This window comes from Babylonia areolata, chromosome 5 (genome assembly GCF_041734735.1).
Source record: "Babylonia areolata isolate BAREFJ2019XMU chromosome 5, ASM4173473v1, whole genome shotgun sequence".
Taxonomy (NCBI): Eukaryota; Metazoa; Mollusca; class Gastropoda; order Neogastropoda; family Buccinidae; genus Babylonia; species Babylonia areolata.
In genome coordinates, this window is record NC_134880.1 from 29324951 (window position 1) to 29334950 (window position 10000).

The following is a 10000-nucleotide window of genomic DNA, read 5'->3' on the forward strand; positions in this document are numbered from 1 at the left end:
ATTGTTTTCCACTTGCTGATCATCACGTGCGTTCTTTTATTCATGACCAAGTCATTCTCCGTTTGTTTTTTCTTGTTATTTGTTGTTGTTTTTTTGCATGTTTGGTGCATATCTGTTATGCATATGTGGGTGTATGTGTGAATGTGTGTCTCCATGTTTTACATTTATTTGCTTATCTATCATCATTGTTGTCTTTTTTATTTATATATTTATTTATTATTATTATTATTATTATTGTGACCAAGCGCTATGCTTGCTCCAATATTTGCCTCACGCGCGAGCTGTATTAGCTTGCCTCACGCACAAGCTGTATTAGCAGACGACAGTTTTCCCTCCTAACCCGCGCACAGAATGTTGTTGTTGTTGTTGTTACTACTTATATATATATATATATATAATTATATAATTATTATTTATTTATTTATTTATGTACGCTTATAGTTGACTTCATCAAGTTTTTGCGCCTTATACATATTATTAGTAGTAGTAGTTGTTTTGTTTTCTTTATGTATTTATCTATTATTTATTCACCCTTTTTTTTTCTTTTTTTTTTCTCAAAGCCTGACTAAGCGCGTTGGGTTACGCTGCTGGTCAGGCATCTGCTTGGCAGATGTGGTGTAGCGTATATGGATTTGTCCGAACGCAGTGACGCCTCCTTGAGCTACTGAAACTGTTGTTTTTTTTCTTTCTAGCGGCTTCTTACATATCAAGGAGACCTGCAGTGCACTGGGCAACCAGGTATCACGTGACGATTCCCCACGGGAAGTAATGGTCCAACTTGAGTGCATCTTACATTTATTTGTTATCACTTTTATAATTTACATTTTATTAACATTTCTTTTTTTTTTCTTTTTTTTTTTTTACCTTAGTGCAGTCATACACTGTAGCTATCGAGTGAACCTGAGCGCTCCTTGCATTTTTATTTTTATTGGTTTATTTATCATTCTTTTAATTCATTCTTTTTAAGTGCAGTCAGACCAAAGAGAGAAGCTGAACGCTACTTTGTATCTATTTTTTTCTGAGTGCATCAATGTCACTCCCACACCAAGCGAAAGAAGTTCCCATCTGAACAACAACAAAAACAACAACAAAAACGATAAAATGACTACTGTTAATCAGTGTGTCGGTATGTCAGGAAAGTGTCATGAATAATAAATAGAAATGTAACCGTAACCTGACCGTGGAAACATTTAATTTTTGTCTTGTAATGTATTCCATTATATTATGTTGCATCACAACATTAACATGTTTTTCTGTATAGAGATTCGGGCTGCTCTCCCATGCAGAGCGTGTTCCTACACTGCCATGCAGCACCACCCTTTTTTATCTCTTTTTTTCTGCCTGCAGGTGTATCTGTCTCACTATCAAAGCGGATGTTTCTTCTGAATTTTGCCAGGGACAGCCTTTTCTGTTACTGTGGGTTCTTTTGCGTGCGCTGAGTACATGCTGCACACATGACCTCGGTTTATCGTCTCATCCGAATGACTTGGATTAGTTATAATTTTTTGTGCCCTTCCCAGAAAGCACATTATCTTTATGGTTAGAATAAGAAAAAAAGAACTGATGTTTTTCAGATTTATAAGCCAAGAGCGTTGTCAACGGGAAAGTATTCCTGCAGAAAAAGAATTTGTTAAAGTTTCCCACATACGCACGCAAGCGCATGCACGAACGCACGCACGCACACGCACGAACGCACACACACACACACACACACACACACACACTGTGTTATCACAAACATTCACAGTATGTGTAAATGCTCACGTGAGCCAAAAATTAATCAGTCTGGTAGTTAGGTTACTAGGAATTCTTAAAACATGAAAGAACGTAATTCCAGATTGCTGCATATGACATACATAGAACATTTAATGTATTTAGAAATGAAAGGCCTGTAAACACTAAGCGTGCGTTTTGAAACTTTGGGAGTGACAAAACAAATTACTGAACGACCATTGTTGGCCTGAACGGCGCTGCAAAACTCCAGCAGAGGGGGAAAATTGCGGCAGGTGGGTTGCTGTATTTTAGCGTAATTGTATTTCACCACAAACAACTTTGGACATAAGCGCTTCAAAATTCACATCTCAATGCACACATACACACAAACACGCACATACACACACACACACTCACATACATACACACACGCGCGCGCGCACGCACCCACACACACTTATTTTCTCGTCAGTCAGTTCATCCAAAGAAACAGTATGAGATCTGAAAAACAAACCCCCTAAAATCGTAATAAAGAAACCACCGATATTTCGAAGAAAATTGGATAACAAGTCATGCATACAGGCATAATGAAATGGTGACAAATATGTGAGGGAAAGATACAACAAAGCGTGAACGGGTGAGAAAAAGAGGGAGAGATGGAGACAGACAGAGAGAGAGAGAGAGAGTGGGGGGGCGGGGGGGGGGGGGGGGGGGCAGAGAGAGACAGACAGATGGGCAGACAGATTGCGAGAGAGAAAAAAAGAGAGTGGAGAGTGGGGAGGCATAAGCTGCGTGTGTGTGTGCACGAGCGCGCGTCCGTGTCTGAGAGTGTGTGTGTGTGTGTGTGTGTGTGTGCGTGTGTGTGTGTTTCTGTCTGTGTGTGTGAGAGAGAGAGAGAGACAGAGAGAGAGAGAGAAGAATAGAAGAGACAGAAAGAGAGATGCGGACAGACCGAAAGAAGGAGACAGAGAGGAAAGAGACAGACAGGAAACATACAGTGAGATTGGCAGGCAGACATTTTAAAGATGAATCACATACCTGAACTTGGCCACGTGGAGTGGCTGATATCAAAGCCGCTGTGTGCACAGGGACAAACACAACGAGCCCACACTGTGTCCGGAACAAAGCAGCCAACAAAAGCGAGTGTCGAAAAAAACAATGCACCAAGCACAGCTATCACGTTTCTACATACGATCACCACGTCACCTGGTCCGCATTATTGAAGCCAACATTCTTGTCGTGTGTGTGTGTGTGTGTGTGTGTGACTGAAGCCGACTGAACGAAACGAATGACGAGGGCCCTAAGGCAGATGTCAGCCGGCTGTCCATGTAAGGAAGCCTGTTGTGCAAATGACTCCCTGTTTTCAAAGCGCTTAGAGCTGGGTCTCCGATGAAAGACAGGCGATAAATAAGGATCAAGAATAAAAGACAAATAAACAAGCAAAAGCCTAGCCTCTGTGTTTCTAAAACGTCTGTTGGGTTTTCCTTTTGTTTTCACGTAATGTCTACCACATCAGTTTCCAAGACACCGACGCTGTGTCCACGCACACAGTTCGTGTCAACAGTTTCAGTGGAGAGCCGTCAAGAACTGCTGTTTTGTCACACACACCCCTCCCCCCCCACGATTTCTTTTCTATCATCTGCAAAACGTATAAACTGAAGACGTCTCTACTCCTGCCCTGTCCTTGCCCACAATACCGTGTAAAGTATATCATCACTCCTTAGTCAAGTGACAGAAAGGTTTCGAAATGCATTGCTGCCACTGTCACGGCGTTATGGACGAAGAACAAAAATGTAATCTATTTTGATAGATTATTAAAGCGTTGTGACAATGATAATGGTGACACGGATGCATATAAAATCAACTTTCTCTCATTTGTCGTTCCACTGACTACCCAGTGAGAAGACTCAATTGTTGCTCCAACATCCAACTCACAATCGTTCACTGACTGCACAGTTTTAACGACACTGGAACACTGTGACTTCATTAGCTTTTTCCTGCGTCTTCTTTGTACAGTCGCGCAAGTTGTACACTTTCGTCAGCGAGGTGTTGGACATGGCACTGTCGCAGCGTGTTTCTGCACGCTGCCGGTTCCATTTCCCTAGCTGATTCCGTTTTAGGGTGGGCCAGTCATCCAGCAGTGTCGCTGACAATGTCTTTCCTGTCTGTACCCACTGACAGCTTTCTGCGTCTCCGTGTATGTGTGTGTGTGTAATTCGAGAGCTCCCTCAGGTGACAGCCAAATTGTGCACACACATCAATACTATCCCGGGCAATCTTCATTGAACACACACACACACACACACACACACACACACACACACACACACACACACAGAGAGAGAGAGAGAGAGAGAGAGAGAGAGAGAGAGAGAGAGAGAGCAACGATTCTGTTATTGTTTTTTCGCCGTATGATAAGTATCAAATTATGCCTTGACTGCTGACCTTGTTGAAATGAGGTCAATGTGGTCAAGTAGTACATTCTGTATCGATTTTAGTGAAACAACTGATTTTTCACAACAAAAATAATGCCATCTCAAGAAGAAGACGACGGAGTAACAGAGTCAGAGCGACCTGACCTGTCAGGCCCATTTTGTCAAACTGAAATGACAGTCATTCACTGATGGGCATGCTGGTCAGCAGCAATCAAAGGTAAAAACAGATAGTCTGTTTTCCGAACATTTTTTCATTATCAGCTGATCTGTTCAAACAGACAGAGTCTGTTTTCCGAACATTTTTTCATTATCAGCTGATCTATTCAAACAGATAGAGTCTGTTTTCCGAACATTTTTTCATTATCAGCTGATCTGTTGAGGTCTGGGTGAGAAATGGACGGAGTAGTGCAGACAATTCTCAATACCAATCCTGCTGTGTAAACTATGTGACAGAGCGGTGCAGACAATTCTCAATACCAATCCTGCTGTGTAAACTATGTGACAGAGCGGTGCAGACAATTCTCAATACCAATCCTGCTGTGTAAACTATGTGACAGAGCGGTGCAGACAATTCTCAATACCAATCCTGCTGTGTAAACTATGTGACAGAGCGGTGCAGACAATTCTCAATACCAATCCTGCTGTGTAAACTATGTGACAGAGCGGTGCAGACAATTCTCAATACCAATCCTGCTGTGTAAACTATGTGACAGAGCGGTGCAGACAATTCTCAATACCAATCCTGCTGTGTAAACTATGTGACAGAGCGGTGCAGACAATTCTCAATACCAATCCTGCTGTGTAAACTATGTGACAGAGCGGTGCAGACAATTCTCAATACCAATCCTGCTGTGTAAACTATGTGACAGAGCGGTGCAGACAATTCTCAATACCAATCCTGCTGTGTAAACTATGTGACAGAGCGGTGCAGACAATTCTCAACACCAATCCTGCTGTGTAAACTATGTGACAGAGCGGTGCAGACAAATCTCAATACCAATCCTGCTGTGTAAACTATGTGACAGAGCGGTGCAGACAATTCTCAATACCAATCCTGCTGTGTAAACTATGTGACAGAGCGGTGCAGACAATTCTCAATACCAATCCTGCTGTGTAAACTATGTGACAGAGCGGTGCAGACAATTCTCAATACCAATCCTGCTGTGTAAACTATGTGACAGAGCGGTGCAGACAAATCTCAATACCAATCCTGCTGTGTAAACTATGTGACAGAGCGGTGCAGACAATTCTCAATACCAATCCTGCTGTGTAAACTATGTGACAGAGCGGTGCAGACAATTCTCAATACCAATCCTGCTGTGTAAACTATGTGACAGAGCGGTGCAGACAATTCTCAATACCAATCCTGCTGTGTAAACTATGTGACAGAGCGGTGCAGACAAATCTCAATACCAATCCTGCTGTGTAAACTATGTGACAGAGCGGTGCAGACAATTCTCAATACCAATCCTGCTGTGTAAACTATGTGACAGAGCGGTGCAGACAAATCTCAATACCAATCCTGCTGTGTAAACTATGTGACAGAGCGGTGCAGACAATTCTCAATACCAATCCTGCTGTGTAAACTATGTGACAGAGCGGTGCAGACAATTCTCAATACCAATCCTGCTGTGTAAACTATGTGACAGAGCGGTGCAGACAATTCTCAATACCAATCCTGCTGTGTAAACTATGTGACAGAGCGGTGCAGACAATTCTCAATACCAATCCTGCTGTGTAAACTATGTGACAGAGCGGTGCAGACAATTCTCAATACCAATCCTGCTGTGTAAACAATGTAAAACAAAACGAATGCATAGATATTCATAGATTGATTAACTTCCTGTCTGTTTAAGAAAAAAGAAAAATAAACAAACGAACAATCCCCTGCGTGTGAGTACAAACCAAACATTCGAATGTTTCTAAAAGACCTATTCATAATTATACATTTTTCTCTTTGCAAGTTACCATTGATTGAATTTTTTTTTTTTTTTTTTAAAGACAGTTACGGAAATAAATGAAACCACTTAACAAAACAAACGAAACAATTCAAGGCACAGCAAAACAACATCACAGCGGTTGTCTAGGGGTAATAAGCCCGACTAGGAAGTGAAAGTCCTCGAGTTCGATTCCTATTATACAGTGTTGTGTGTTGGATTTATCAGCGGAAATGTTTTCTTGCAAGTCAAGTGGGTTTCACAAACACACGGCGCACTTTTCACATGCAGTATTCTTTTTTCTTCTTCTTCTTCTTCGTTCGTGGGCTGCAACTCCCATGTTCACTCGTATGTACTCGAGTGGGCTTTTACGTGTGTGACCGTTTTTACCCCGCCATGTAGGCAGCCATACGCCGTTTTCGGGGGGTATTCTCTTATCTGAAATGCATGTTCCAAGATCTGTTTCAGATTTTCTCATAGCATACAGACAGGCTGTCTGAAGCCATATATCTTTCTTTTCTCGACGATACGCAAAATTTCACACACAACCTCGCACATGCATTTATGCAAACTCCAAAGTCCAAACTTCAATTCGTTACCCACCCCCCTCAATCTCTTTTTGTCTGCCTTTCACACACACATCTCTCTCTCTCTGTGATAGATACATAAATATACAGACACATACAAAGACAGGCACACACATGCGCGAGTACACACACACATACACAGACATACACGCGCACAAACACACGCGCGCGCATGCGCACGCACACACACACACACACACACACACACACACACACACACACACATTCACAGGCAAGACACGTGCGCAAACGCATTCACTCTCGCACGCACACACACACACACACACACACACACACACACACACCAAGGGCAGAAAATTGAAGGGTGCGCAATCTTAGCTGGTAGCCGATTAGTTTGACCTATAGAATGGTGGGCTATGGTTTGCCATCACTTGCCGTGTCTGTTTTCGGCAGCAAACCAGTTTCCGCGAGTTTCCATTCTGGGCACTTTTCGCTTCATTGCCTTCAGCTCCGCTTTCAAGATCTGTTGTTGGATTTCGTGTCAGTGATTGTGTGTGGGTGAGTAGGAAGAATGAGGACTCCGTAGAGTCATACGTAGATCTGTTTTGACGAGAATACAGTTTCAGTTTCAGTTTCAGTAGCTCAAGGAGGCGTCACTGCGTTCGGACAAAACCATATACGCTACACCACATCTGCCAAGCAGATGCCTGACCAGCAGCGTAACCCAACGCGCTTAGTCAGGCCTTGAGAACTCAAAAAAAAAAACAACAACAAAAAAAACAAAAAACAAAAAAAAACAACAAAAAAACAAAAACAAACAAAAAACAAACAAACGGGGGAATAAATAATAGATAAGCTTGCATAAATAAATAAATAAATAAATAAATAATAATTATAATATAGAAAAAGGTAGTAGTAATAATATTAGTAATACTAATAAAATGATAATAATAAAACATAAATAAATAAATAAATAAGACAACAATGGTGATAAATAAGCAAATAAATGTAAAATATGAAGACACACATTCACACATACACCCACACATGCATAACAGAAATGCACCAGACATGCAGTTTCACATATATGAAAGCACAGTCAAATACATATAAACGTACATGAGCTCCAACACACACACACACACACACATGCATTACCGTGCACCTCCTCTACCCCCCTCCTCCACACACTCATTTCTAGTCTAAGTATCGCAGCTTCCACAGCACACACACACACACACACACACACAAACACACACTCACAGAGATGAACACTTACTTGTACAAGCACATATGAAAGCACAGTCAAATACATATAAACGTACATGAGCTCCAACACACACACACACACACACACACACACATTACCTTGCACCTCCTCTACCCCCTCCTCCACACACTCATTTCTAGTCTACGTATCGCAGCTTCCACGGCACACACACACACACACACAAACACACACTCACAGAGATGAACACTTACTTGTACAAGCACACACACATACGCCCATATCTCCCACCCCCAACCCCACACACGTACATACAAAGATATATATATATATATATATATATATATATATATATATATATATATACACGTTCCAATATCCTGTTGCTCCCACAGTGTAGGCATGCATACACTCACATACCTCATCCTCTACCCCACCTCCCCCCGCACTCCCACCTCCCCTCACACACACACACACACACACACACACACACACACACACACGTACACATATCTCTCCTGACACTTGTGTACAATTTCACTCTCGCGCATTCACAAACGCACTCAAAAGCACAGACCCACACATACACACAAACACACACAGCCGCCACTGACTGGCCGCAAGAGGGATGGGAAAAGATCTCTGATGCCAAGAACGTGGCGTCTAGTGTGTTGCTCGGTCTATTGTATTTGGAAAGGCCCACAGAGACTCTGTTCCGTTTTGAAGAAATTTGCGCAATGTTGGTTTGGAAATGATGCCGATATTTGTTTGATTTGCAAAGCATCGTGCTCTACCTTTCATGTTAGATTTGCGGCCGCTCCCTCTCTCTGCTTCTATTTCTTTGAGGCGATCGATGGTGTGATGGCCTTGTACCTGTTCTTTTTGGTATTCTTTGACTTTTCTGAGGATTTCCGATTTTCCTAGATGTAGGCTGCTCGTTGGTGTTGCGTTACCAGCAAGTCTGTCAGCTCGCTCATTTCCCTTAACACCTGCATGTCCCGGGCAGTATGACCATGTGAGTTTTTTAATCTGAAAGTTGCGCATTGCGTTATGCCACTCTGGGCTTCCCATTCCGTTTTCAATTTTCTGTATGAGGTTCATTGAGTCGGTTAGAATCATGGCATGTTGGTTTCCGGGCGTATGGAAGGACGATAGCCACTGGAGGGCATGTGTCACAGCTTCAACTTCCATCGTTAGGCTGGAGGTTGTGACTTTGTAGGCAGCATTCTCTTCCCAAATTGTTTTTCCATTTTGTTTCGCAGTGAATCCCCAGCCAGACTGGTCTTTGGTGACTGAGCCATCTGTGTATATGATGATGTCCTCTTCTTTACTGTTTTCTTCTATAAGCAGCTTCACTTCCGCATCAGTTTTGCCCTCTGGCCATTCCCGACAATGTCTTCCTAGAGTGGGTGAAATGACTGTGTTGAATAGATGGTTGAGGTTTTCGGGGTTTTTCTCCCATTCTTTTGTTTCTTTCAGGTCTTGAAGTCGGCATACTAGCTGGATTGTGTCTTCTGCTTGCCCCATCCATGATCTTCCTCGTCCTAGACGGCTGCCTTTTTGTTCTTTGACTGCGTCATGCAGTGGGTTTTGAGGGTTTTCTAATGCTTTGAAGTAGGTCTTGACCTGTTCTAACTTGTTTCTGGCCTGCACTGAAGGAAGGTCAAGCAGGTATCGCATGGTTTCTGTGGGCGTGTCTTTTGTTGTTCCAAGGATCAGCCTCATAGCTTCATTTTGGACTCTTTCTAATTTTAGGAGGTTGCTTTGAGACGGTGTTGTTAGCCCAAGTCCGTAGTCGATCACACTGAGGACGAGTGATTGGTATAGCAGGAAGAGGTGGCGTTGTTCAATTCCTTTGGTTGCCATTGCTTTTAAGACTGAAAGGCCCTTTTTGCATTTGAGAACAGTGTTTTCCGTATGTTTTCTGAAGGTCAGCATCCTGTCGAAGTGTATTCCTAGGTAGCGTAGGCATTCAGTTTTCTCAATTTGAATCCCATCGAATGACACAGAAGGTGGTGATTTGCTCGCGGTTTTGTTGTTGAGGGTGCACAGCAACGTTTGGGCTTTCGCTGGATTGATGGAAGATCCTGTGTCTTTGCACCATTGAGCAATATTGTTTAGTTGTTTCTGGACGGCTTC

At 42.6% G+C, this 10000-nt stretch overlaps 1 protein-coding gene across 2 annotated transcripts in view; it reads right to left on the reverse strand.

Annotated features, from left to right (window-relative positions):
* LOC143282019 (uncharacterized) overlaps positions 1-10000 on the reverse strand; it is a 71740-nt gene that overhangs the window by 51044 nt on the left and 10696 nt on the right. Inside the window, exon 1 of one of the 2 annotated variants that reach the window (XM_076587436.1) lies at positions 2752-3336. The exons of the other annotated variant lie outside the window; for it this stretch is intronic. The gene's annotated coding sequence lies outside the window, so the exon portion shown is untranslated. Of the gene's footprint in view, positions 1-2751; positions 3337-10000 lie in introns of those variants that run through there. 2 annotated transcript variants of the gene reach the window in all.